Here is a 13,778-nt window from a genome sequence, read left to right as displayed (position 1 = left end):
ACGATGATGATAATACTTCTTCACTTTCAGATTGAATATTATGATGGGCAATCAAAATCCTATCATCCGTTCTAGCTGTACAATCTGTAGCAGAATAGAATACCTTGCGTTGGCAAATGAAGTAACTGAATTTCTGCATTCGTGCACTGTACTCTTATCTTGGAATTGAAGGGAACCTTAAACAGCCAACTACTTTTTTTCTAGCTCTGTCCAATAAGATGAAGAATCTATTACTGTTTTGTGAATACAGTTTGAAACTCTATTTGGCTTAAGTGGTTATACTTCACAAGAATTGGCATTCGCAGAATTCGAAGGCCAACATTCCTGACAAATTCTCTTATTTTGCTGCCATCTCTGACATTGACTTAAAGTTGATTCGAACATCATATGATAATAATCGATTTCCAAATTATAAATTAAATATTCCGAAGTGATATGAACCATAATCATTCTATCTTCATTTTGTATTGCCAAGGAATAATTCTAAACAGTTTAGACGGATGTCTACTAAACAGAGGAATTTTAGCATTTATAATTAATTTATTTTCGATAAATAATCCCTTAGCTGTCATAATTATTCCTTAAGCTCAGTACCTGTCTTTTTCCCAGGAAGAACTAATATTTCGGAAAGACTACTTTGAAATTTGAATATCTCATTTTGTAATTGATTTGGCTTAAGGATATTTGTGTTTAATCTACCATTATTAATGTCAATGGAATCTACCACTGAAGTCTGTTTTTGAGCTAATTCATTTATATTGTTCTGATTGTCTAAAAGATTTCTGATATTTTCTTCTAGTTGCCTCCTATCATCTTCATCCATTATCCCATATAAAATGTGATATAATGACCCCATGAATTCGAAAGGAGCACTTTTGCTTCTTGATATCTCTTTCATCATAAATAGATTATTATTTTCTTTTAGTTTTATTAACTGATTTTACATATTTTCCAAAACTATTTTCCAGTGATTCTCGAAGCTATGAAGCTTACCGCAAACCATTCTCATTTTCTGTATCAGCACATTACTTTTTCTAATCATGTGAAATAAGCATCCATATTATAGTAAATCTCCAGATTTCATGATGCGCTTATAAATTCTACATCTCCTAGTGGATCTAAATAAATGGCAACCGTCTTATTTATATTTTGAATGCTAAATGATTTATTCTCGCCTTTTATTTTTGCTGCTGGTGAGACTTGACAGAACAATGTAAGCAATAGCATTACCATTACGGTGCCTAATTTAGAAAATCTTGGTGATACTCTTCTTTTTACACCTCTCTTGTTACACCTCTCTTGTTACACCTCTGCTTGTTTTACACCAATTAAAGGACAAATTTTTGTTATCGGTCTTGTAAATGAATCTTCTTGGGTCTTTACCCTTGTGAACATCCTCTTCTTTTCCCATTGGCCATCTGGATGGGTGATAATTTTCATCTTTTAAGAGCACTACATGCCCTTTCTCTATATTTGGAACTCCCTTTTACCATTTATATCTTTGCTGTAGTGTGTAAAGATAGTCGTCCTTTCACTTTAAAAATCTACTTTCATTTTTTGAATCAATTTCCACCTATCAATGCTTACAATTTTATCATTGTCTTGGATTGACTCAACCACATCTAATGGTGGTCTACCTATTAAAAAGTGTCCTGTTGTTAGAACTTGGTTATCTTCAATATCGTCCCCCGTAGTATATGGGTCTTGAATTCAGCACCGCTTCTATCTGACATAACAGAGTTGCAATTTCTTCGTAGGTCAAAATACTATCCCCAATTACCCGTTTTAAATGATATTTAATGGATTTAACAGCTGCTTCCCAAATACCTCCGAAGTGAGGTCCTGCCGGCGGGATAAAATGCCAATGCATTTTATCATTTTCTGAAGCTACTCCAGTATTATGTTTAATGGACTCTAGAAATTCTGCATCCTACGAAATTAGTATCATTATCCGAAGAAATATTAGTACATTTCCATCTTCTAGATATAAATCTTTTTATTTGCTGCTAAAAATGCATCGGACGTTAAGTCACTAACAGCTTCTAAGTGAATGGCTTTAGTAGCCATACACACAAATACTGATATATAACCTTTAAAAGTCTTTTCCCCGCGATTTCTGGAGCATATTAGGTGATATGGTCTCGCATAGTCTATTCCTGTATTAAGGAAGGGTTATGAAGCATTTACTCTGTAAGTTTGTAAATGGCATTTATCTAATATTATTGGGAGCTTGACATCAAATCGCATATTGCTATTTTGCAGCCTTCCACCCTAATATCTTGCTCTTGGATTCAATTTCTTTACCGTCTCTCAAGCAAACTATTTCTGACATAAATTGACGCTCCTGTTGTTTTTTAATAATCAGTATTCTAGCGCATTTCAATTCATGAACTGTCAGAAAAATTGGATATGAAGCCTTTTTAGCTTTAATACCAATAAATCTTAATACTAAAGCTAGAATCCGCTGTAATTTTTAAAAACTTGAGTATCCTTCAAGTAATTTAGATATGTTGTTTTCTGCACTCGTGACTACTGTACTAACAGCTACTTCTTCTTTTTGTTCCAATTGAAACTTTGGCCAATGGTCTTTAGATATCGAAAGCCATTTTGGCGCATTCCACCAACCTGAGCAATCTTTTATTTTGGTGGCACAAATACCTTTTGGATGCAATGTCTGCCGGGTTATCTTCCGACTTCAAGTGACTCCATTCTGTATCTATTAGTTTTTTAATATAATCAGTTCTACGTCTAATAAATTTATCTTTGCCGTTCCCATTACGTATCCAAGCTAATGTAATGGTGGAATCACTCCATGCAAAACTTTCTGATTTGTTAGAAATTGATTCCTTTGTTCTCTGCATTAATTTACTTAACAGATGGGCTGCGCAAAGCTCTAATTTAGGAATAGTCTTTCTGTTTTTCTTAGGATTTACTTTACTTTTACTAGCTATGACTGATTCTTCTGATTCTTCTACCTTTGCATATGCAACTACCGCGTACGCTTTTTCAAAAGTATCTGCAAAACTGTGAAGCTGAACTGGAAAATTTACATGTGTCTTATCCGTCTCAAAATTTTCTTCATACAACTTCCACTCGTTTAAATCATGCTCATCTAGTTCTTGATCCCAATTCCAAAGACTTTGCATAAAGAATTTTCCAACAATAGTAACTGGTGATAGCCATCCTAATGGATTGTACATTTTTGCTAGGTTCGACAATACTAGCCTTTTATTCATTTTTTACTGATAGTAAATTTAACGCAAAACTTAAGTTCATCTTTAAAAGGTTTCCATTAAAGCCCTAAAGCCTTTAAGAACTCATTCCCTTCAATGTCTAACGTTTTGTTTTCTCCAGCATTTTCGTCATTTTCAATAATCTCCTGATGATTTGAAATCCATTTTCTCAAATTCATCTCTACTTTTTCTGGCTCAAATGAGACCTGTTTAACGATCTCGTTGGATTATTTAATGTTGTCTGACCCTGTCATTAAATCATCTATATAGAAATCATTTTTTATAATTCCACTGATGGATGGATTTTTACATTTATCTCCTATTTGCGCTAGTACTCTTTTAGCTAAATATGGAGCTGAAGCAGTACCATAGGTAACTGTAGTTACTTTATTTATTTATTTTTTATTTTTATTTGGAGAATCTCTCCATCTGACATGCAAAAATTCTTGATCGCTTTCTGTATATTTATTTCACGGTACATTTTTTCAATGTCCGCTGAAACTACATACTGCCAACTGCGCCATTTTAAAATGATATCGAAAATATCCTTTTGAACTCTAGGTCCAATCCACATAATATCATTTGGACATTTATGGTTTTGTCGATGCATTAAAAACAACCCTTAATTTTGGGGTTATTCTCGAATCTCTAATTACGGCTTGATTTGGTAACTAATATTTACCTTCAGAGTTTGCCTCAATCATATGCCCTAAAGACATAAACTTGCAGTGTTCTTTTAGGTTTAGATTTGTCATTAGTTTTTTCTCCAAGTTTAAAAATCTTGCCATGGCTTGGCAATTAGAATCCCCTAAGATTTGCTCTTCCTTAAAAGGCATCTTCCCAACATATCATCCTGAAGAGACTATATGTGTTGTTTTCGTAAAATTTTCTGCACATAATTCAGACTCCTTGCTTTCTTCTTCTAATTCCCAGAATCTTTTTAGATCCTTGCACTCTATCGTGGTCGCAACTACCGTGTTACTTCCTTTTGATTTGGTGCATCCAGACACTATCCAACCAAAGTCTGTGTTTTGACAAAGAAGACCGTCCATCTTTATTACTCCTTTTTGAAAAATTTTAGCATATAAATCGGCTCCTATATTTAAGTCCACTCGACCTGGCTTGCCACCTCGTTTAATCAATATTTAATGAGCGCATTGGCAACGATTTCATTAATTTTGGAAGGACAATTGCCTCCACTGCAAATTCATTTTTCCTTTCTTTTAAAGGTTTAATGTTTAGCTTTATTTTATGCTTTGATATGCATTTTTTTATCGAGGAAACTCAGTATAATTTTTAATTATTGGTAACTTAAGTATTCGTGAAGCTTTCTCTAATATTATTGTACTCTGAGATCCACTGTCAATCAGCGCTCTAAGTTTTTCATAGCCTCCACTAGCTGATTTCACATGAATCAATGCTGTGGCCAAAAGGGCTTGTTCCGTCGTCCTACACGTATTCACTTTTTCTTTATTATTATTAATGTTAAGAAGCGTGTGGTTCAGTTTTTTGCAGTTCAAGCAAAGAAACAAATGTGTCTTTTTTTATCCAGTCATTTCTTTCTGCTGGTTCCATACCCTGAAATTTAAAACACTTTGTTATATTATGGGTTGGTAGATTACAATAAGAGCAATTTTCTTTGCTGCTTTTGTTTTGAAACTCTTGTCTCATATACTTATTATCCTGTAAAAAAGAGAATATGGAGCTGAGTTTTTGCTCTAAAAACTCCATGACATCAGAAAGTTCCTGAATTTCTTTTGTCTTTTTCACATGGCTCTCATACAAATTTAGAATATTTTTATTAAATTTCCAAAGTATTATATGGGCACAAACTGCATTCACGTCTTCGGATAATTGTGCTTTTGATTTTATGATATAAATTGTCTCATTAATCGTGTCAATAAATGTTTTAATTGGCTTATTGGACTCCAAATTTAAATTGGGTAAATCCATAAGCCTATTTATGTGATCAAAGAAAAGTTTTCTTCTGTTCTTATACCGCTTGTTTAGCAACTCCCAAGCGGCTTCATAATTATCCCCAGTGCCTAGCAGTAAATGGGAAACCACTTTCTTGGCTTCTCCTTTTAATGCTGATTTGAGATAAGTACATTTAACGGCCGCAGTTAGGTTCTCTCTTGTATGAATGAGTTTCATAAACAGCTCAATTCTTTGGAATCACCAAAGAAAGTGGGGTGCTATTTTTGGCAGCTTAGGTAATTTCTCTTTCATTACAGTTATAGATTCCTTAACAGGATTTGTTTCCTCGCTAAGTCTTTTATCTATAGCATCTATAATGTTTTTAACATCGAATTCCAATTCGATAACCAATCTTTCGAATTCTCTGCTTTCAAAACAACCTCTTACTTCCTCAACTAAACCGATAGTTTTAGCTTCCCAAAATTTAATTTTATTTTTGCAAACTTCTAGGAAAAAGAGATGGGTATTTAAATTATTAAAGGATTCATCTAAATAATTCCTTAACTGCCCAGCATTTGCATAAAAGTCTTCCTTCAATATAGTAGCCCTCGAAGCTAGTTTCATTTCTCCTATTTCTGCCACTTCTTGATCTCCGCTTCCTTGCCCTACTCGAGTCCTTTTCAAACTGTACCTTCAGTTTTTCTAGTATCATCATCATCGCATCATAATGTTTTAATGTACAGTACTCATGGTCAACTGGACCTATCTTTAGTAAATTACTATGATTAGTAATCTAAAAAAGCCTTTTGTGAATCCAAAGATTTCTGAAACTCTGGTAGCGATAAGTGCACTTTTGCCTCTAAAACTCTAATTTGTTTAGTAAGCTCGGACTGCTTCTGCAAAAGCTCAATGGTCTTTTCGGATAACATTTACGTAATTTATATACTCTTTTTATTTAAGATTAAGTTAAGTAAATTTAGGAATAATTTATTTCTAACTTGTCTGAGTTTGTCTGGACGCTGTTGTGCTGCGGTAATTGATGTCGAAGATATTGGTTCCTTGCTGCTTGAAGTCGATAATGCTGGCGATGCTTCCTGCTGAAGTCGTCTTTCTGGGGTTGTGGGTCTTCCTTTTAAAGTTTATTTCGTATTTGTTGTTTTTTTTCAATGTTGTCTTTGAGATGTAATTTTTTGTTGTTGTTTTGTTAGCAGGTTTTTGTAATTTTTAATGCTTTTTCAGCATTGTAGGCACTTCATTTTGCTTAGCTCTTTGGCTTTAAGCGTTTATAGGCACTTTTTCTATATTTATCCAACTTTTTGGATATTTTAGAAATTTTTTATTTCACTTGCGGGTATTCTTTCTTAATTTTAACTAGTGTTAAATTGTTGGCACTTTTCACAAATTATTTTTTTATGTCTGATGTTGGCCTCAAATACGCCTTATAAACAACAAATTTTTATTTTTAGTTTATAAAAATACACACATTTTTTATGCTTTATTTTTCCGATGTTATGGCCTCGGAAACGCTCAATGGTAGCGACCTGTAGCTGTTTCAAAAAAAAAGAAAGAGAATCTATAAGGTGCTTTAAAAAACAAAAAAAACTCTTTATCTCTTTCATAAAGATATGCTTTTTTTTTGTTCAACACTTTTGTCTCTTACCACTGGTTGGGGAAAACAATCGTGTGAGTCTGTTTGCAACCTGTAGAGACCACATCTTTTTGCCTGAGCGGGAGCCTTATCAACGGCCTCCCGCAAGCCAACCCTTTGTACAGTGTGAGAACTATATTTATGGTCAGGCTCAAGTGGTCTATATTTAAGATTACAATTGTTCGGCACTGCACCCTTGTAGGTTTAAAGTTACAGATCATTATTTATTTACATTGATATAGATCGTAAAATCAGCCCTGTATTGAGTATGCATTAGGGTATGTTTTTCAGTTGTATAGTTCGGTATATACTTCTTCTCAAAGATTTGTTTATCTTTACTAACACGAACGTGGCCTCCTTACAAAATTTACTTGCAATAAATATTTCCTGGTGATCATAAAACTTCGTAATATTTGTTTTTCATTGGAAAAATTTACATTAATTGGACTAGTTTCTATTGTTCTATGCACTCTATTATTATTTTAATTAATAATTTGTTTATACATATCTATCCACTTATATTTTTCTTTGAACCTGAACTCACTCCACATTAATCCTTTATAGTACTGAAGGTAGAATAATAATTTATCCTTTAATTTTTGAATGAATTAATACTTTAAATTTCGAATTAAAGGATTCAGTACCTTTAACAGATTGCACGGTTTTTGGTATTCCATGACCCGGTTTAAATATTCGTCCCATGGATAAAGAACATCATAAACATTTTTCTATTTCAATGCCAAACAAATTTCCAAAATGTGTCTATAACAATCAACAAATATCGATACCCATCATTAGATAATGAAAAGGCTTCCATTTCAACCAAATCTGCTTGCCACAGATCAATTCCGTTGTATTCGCTCGTCTAAGTTGCAAGTTTTTATACCCTTACAGTGGGTATAATGATTTAAGTCAGAAGTTTGCAACGCAGTGAAGGAGACTCGTATATTCTTGATTAGCATCACTAGACAAGTCGATCTAGCCTTGCCCGTCTGTCCGTCCGTCCGTTTATACGCAAACTAGTCTCTCAGTTTTAACGGTATTGGGCTAAAACTTACTCAAAAGTCTTTCTTTGTAGTTTATAAGTCGGAACCAGCCGGATCAAACAACTATATCTATAGAAATATTCAAAAAAAAATTTTAAAAAATGATATTTTTGGTGGTTTTTACGTATAACCTCCTACTCTTGGAAATAACAATTAGTTATACATTTCGAATTAAATTTAATCAAACTCGGAGGACTATATCATATAGCTGAGATTGGAAAATTGGTGGCAAATTATGTGAAACAAATTATAGCTTCGGTGTTTTTTGACATATTATCTTATAATATAGGAAATTTCGTTTTTTTTACATTTTTAAGAATTTTGAATTAAAGTTAGTGCAAATCGGACGAGTGTAATATATAGCTGTATAAGCAACGGTAAGAAAAATATTGAAATTGTATTTTTTTTAATATCATTGAAACTAGCAATAATGCCTACGAATTTAAGATGGTTTAACTAACGCAAATTATTCCCTATAACTTGTTTTTAGATGGTTCGTGTCAAAATTTTGGTCAGCGCTGTCTGCCCTCCTATTATACAATTTAATTTGATTTCCTAAGCTTGACATTTTCGTGAGTCGACGATCAATATTGTCAGTTATAAATTTTCCTAAATATTTTCCGGTGTTCTCATCAGTATATTGTTTCGTTGCTAGATTGTCGTTATCTAAAGGTTTAGTTCCGTTTCTGATTCGTCCTCAAATTAAATAATCCCTTAGTAGACTAAGCAAGTCTTTTCAAATATTCTAATCGTTCCTTATCAAGAAAACAATGTCAAAGCTGTCGACAGACATGATGTTTATAAATGTAAAACCAAATTAGCATTTCCTATTTATACGCATTCCTCACGCAACTCCTCTAATATAGAACGAATTTCATTATTGTAACTGGTTTTACCCGCTGCTTTTAATGACACCGAAATTTTCAATTGTTAGACTTAATCCCGAGCATCATTGGATTTGATTTCTGAAGAGTCATGTTACCAAAACCTGTTTTGCGAAGAGGAGTAGGCTTTGTAGGACTGAAATCATTGTCTATCTACTTATTATTAATAAGACTATATTTATATGCTCATGTACCCTTGATTCGGTTATTTGGATTCTAGCCTACTCTAATGTATATAAATTTTTTTTTTTATACAAATCTTGATCATTATTGTTTACTAAGAAAAATTAAATAGTAGAGACCAGGAGTCACAATTCATTCCACTAATAATGTTATTTTTTATTTTTAATTTGTAGTTCTTTATTGTTAATATATGTTAATGAATTCAAATTACTTATATTAAAATCATTATTTTTACTAGTGTTTTTATCTTTTAGCTCTGCAACCACACCCATTTCGATCTCTCCTGTATACATTGATTAATTATCTAGGTTTACTATACCACACTCCCGATTTTTTGGTGTTTCTAGGAGTAAATCTCTTATAAATACGGGTATTTTGGTAATATGGGTAATATTTCTTAGACAAACTTATATTGTCGATTGTTAGAAACCTATACTTTTGGTACATTAATTACACATTTTTGATTTCCGTAATGGAAATCCTATCCCAAATTATTCCTTGGCTTTCGTAATATTAGTAACAAAGTACGTTGATGATTTTTCACCCAGACTGCTATGTGGTGCCTTGACACGCGACCAGGCTTTGTCAATCAATATGGAGTCGGTCCGATGCCGATCACTCAATGTTTTGTTTTGACAGTATGTAATATTGCTCCTTGCAAACTTCTTACAATGAGTTTATTTCTTGTAACTTTGTACCTGGTCCACAAAAATGATATTCCGGAATATGGGCCTTAAACGAGCATATTGACAAGAACACCATGTGTTTACAGTGATCGAGAATCTAACGCCACAACATAGTGCTTTCTTACGGAACACAAAGAGGGCTTTAATTTTTTGTATATAACTTATTTTAAATTTTGTTGAAGTAAACATTGTAGAAAATTATTAATATTAAACTAAATATTAGATAAGCTAAACATAAAAAATAAAATTAATTACATAAATCATGTGCTAAAGTAAAAAATGTCTTCCTTGTTCAACTAGCTAGTCTTTGAAACCCCCAGCCCATTAGCCTAATCGTTATTTCCCTTTCGCATTAAAACTTTTACTACTAGATATGTTGGGGAATCTATTTTTAAAGCTCTGTAGTAAATAGGAAACGCGGGTTCTGGGACAATTTGCATATTAATGACTCACTGACTACCTAAATCTGACATTTTCCCAAAAGAGTACAACGCAGAAGTATACCTGTAATTTAAACTCGACATAAAAAGTCACAAGTTTATTTGGTAACATAATAATACATTTACTCATTTATTTTGGTATTGTTATAACAATAACAAAATATAATGTTATGTTATTCCTTATTTTTCAGTCTTTTTTCCAGATTATAATATATATTCATAATATTGAGTGCCCCATTTTTGTAATCCGAAATTCGATGGCATACACAAGTATCGACTCCCTCGGTGGCTAAATCCGTGCTACATGCATAGGTGTCTATATGATTTCCATAAATAGATGTTTTCATATTATCTCCATTACATTCAATTACAATTCAATGACATAGTGTGCATTGAACAGAATTCCGTCGAGTTCGTTTAGAAAGTTATTTATTTTATGTGAATGCATGATGTCTCTCTAACTCAACAATCTTGACTTGCCCTTTAAAATATTCTTACACAAGAAAATTTTATATAGGTTTCCGTATTCTTCTTTTACCTCAAGCTGTACTTATGAATATCTTTGAATATCAAAATGATTTTTTTTCTAAAATGTCCCCTATTGGCTACCTGAGAATGACGGTGTGTATAAAAACTAATCTTTCCCACCTTTAAGCAGAGTATGCGCACTCTCTTCTAACCAACCTTCTCTTTTGTTCTACAATTTTTTGTCTCCTTTATCTCCTTGATCGACTGATGGTGAACTATTGGTTACACTTGGATCAAACATTCAAAACCTATACTTCTCATCTCTTCTAACCAATGAATAGTCGATGTAACCTGTTAAAACTACCTGTTTTATTTTCGAATATACAAAATCTCAATCGAATATTTTTCAAAATCAATACTTCTTATCTCTTCTAATCTTATCTATGTGCCTTGCTAGAACTATCTATATTGTTTTTAAATTTACAAAATTCTAAGTATGCACCTCTCATTTTCAATGTTATCGTACACGCCCACTTCAAATTCTATAAAGGACCGAGGACAATAGTTAGTCTTCTAAACAAAGTATTGAACTGGGTTAGTCTGCTGCATCAAGCACAAGTCAAGTCAAAGTTAAAAAGTGATCGTGAAAAATAATTAAATACAATAAGAAAATGAATACCTAAAATCAGTTTAGTCAATCCTGCAAGTGTGATGTGCAAAAAAATCGGTGGTCAAACCATGTCCGCTCAGAGTCTCATAAGCGAAATGCAATTCAACCCCTTGACGAAAGAGTCAAGAAAATTTCTGAAGGATTCAGGGGAAAAATATTGCATTACATGAAAATTTCTGGAGTGAAGCTGGATTGTCGTTGCTACCTCATCTCAGTTTTTTATTAACTTTTTTGAACTGTTTGCAGAATATTGTAGTATGCACATATATTGAATACCCACTGTACCGAAAGTACTTAAAGGGTGTGCACTGTAACACTTTTTTGCAGTGTTTACATATTTAAAAGTCCCGGTCATAAGCCCTAAGTAGCCAAAATATGAACCGATCGCTATGGCTTAGCCCCCTGAATGAGTCTCTACTCAATAAAATTTTTTTTTTCGTCCGTGAAAGCAATGGGCTAACGCGGAGGAGTTGCGCAAAAAATAAAAAAAATGGTAGCACACCTGAAGTGGCTACTCTAAGTAAATACTCCACTTAATAAATAATAAACGCCCAAAAATTGCCTCCACTCACTCAGTGCCAATAAGAAGAATTAACGAAACACTAACAACAACAAAACCCCATCCCAAAAGCAATTACCAAAACTTCAAAAGACGTGCCCGAAGGATTGCCCTGGACCACTGGACAGCCCCCACTGCAACTACACCTGTGCGAGGACTGGCACCGGTAACGCCTGAGCCCAAAAGGACCCGGACAGCAGCAGCAGCAAATAGAGTGCGGGAATACGCCACCTCCTGCGCCAGTGCCTCAGCGTAGCCAAACCAGCGACGACCAGCTGACGTAGAAGGAAGGAAGAGAAACCAACAAAGCTGGAAACAACATTTTTTCTTACCCATGCACTGCGCTGCATAATTTTTTTTGATTGCACTACGGTGCATATTTTTTTGTAACATAATATAATATTTTTTAAAATTGAGCGGATCTTTTTCTGCCCAATTAGAAAGTATGGCCCGTAAAGCCGTACAAATGATAAACAGGAAAATAGAATTGTAAAAAAAAAATTGGGATAAAAGCCAATTCAATTTTTTTTTTCTCACTCTTTTCTAATGAGAAGTAATAGCATAAGTAAAACAGAAGAAATAAATGATTCTGACTATTACTTCCTACATTACAAGGCACAAAGGAAAATAAGATAGAAATTGGAAAAAGGAAAATCGATACAATATCCAAAATGGGTTTGGTAGATACAAAAGTTGTAGATTCCACGGCAATTGTCGTTAATAAAAATGAATCTGAAAAAATTGATCTTCGAACAATCACAATATTGTTAATGATAATAGTTATTATAATGTTGGCAAGCGTATTACTAAAATTGTATAAATTATACAACAAATGTTTGAAGATTCCAGAGTCAAGCAAATGACCTGGACAAAATCTAAAAAAAAAAAAAAGGTATATACGTACATAGCCGTCTCTCTGCCGCCGCCTGCGAGCAGCGCTGCTACGAGACGTAGCCTTACTTATACTTAAAGAATATGGTAAAAGATCAGAGACACTTCGATCGTTGGAGCGGCACCATTGCTGCTCCAACTAAACGACTAAATTATTATATAACATGGCGACCGTGACTTGCAACGCAATTTTCGGATAAAGGACACTCAGAAATGGAAGAAATACCATAGCAACATCCAATAATGCCTTCATAAGACTATTAAACACAACAAATACCGACCAAGTAGTCAGTACAGGTAACCTAACATATGAATCACTTTCGAACTACGATGTAGTCAACACAAATTCAGACAATAGAAAAAAATCCGTACTATCACAACTATCTAAACTATATAAAGAACAATCGCAGCCCACATAGTCAGGTGAACGAAATACAAAAGCAAGTAAAAAAATTAATCTCTGACGGGATTGTCGAAGCGTCAGTATGCGTTACTTGTTCCTAAGAAATGTCAGGATTCCATCAAATTAAACTAGAAAATGGTTCAAGAGATAACACGTCTTTTTCAACGAGCAACGGCTCATATCGCTTCACGCGATTACCCTTCGTATTAAAAATAGCTCCTAATTCGTTTCAGAGAATGATGACTATTGCGTTCTCTGGTCTAGAACCTTCTCAAGCATTTCTTTATATGGATGACTTAATAGTAATCGGTTGTTCCGAAAAACATATGCTTAAGAACTTAACAGACGTTTTTGAGAAATGCAGGAAATACAACCTAAAGTTACATCCAGTTATGCATGAAGTTACTTTTCTAAGTCATAAATGCACTGATAAAGGAATACTTTCTGATGACAAGAAATACGATGTCATTATGAACTACCCAGTTCCGCACAACGCGGACAGTGCTAGACGTTTCGTAGCATTTTATAACTATTATAGACGTTTTATAAAAAAAATCGCCGACTATTCACGGCACATAACAAGATTATTTAAAAAGAATGTTCCTTTTAAATGGACGGATAGGTGTGATAATGCATTTTAATACTTAAAAACAAAATTATGGAGCCTACCTTGCTACAATATCCAGATTTTACTAAAGAATTCTGTATAATAACAGATGCAAGTAAGCAAGCATATGGAGTGTTTTTAAC

The sequence above is a fragment of the Drosophila biarmipes genome, unplaced genomic scaffold, assembly GCF_025231255.1.
Source record: "Drosophila biarmipes strain raj3 unplaced genomic scaffold, RU_DBia_V1.1 ptg000005l, whole genome shotgun sequence".
Lineage (NCBI taxonomy): Eukaryota > Metazoa > Arthropoda > Insecta > Diptera > Drosophilidae > Drosophila > Drosophila biarmipes.
Note: the sequence above shows the minus strand (reverse complement) of the source record.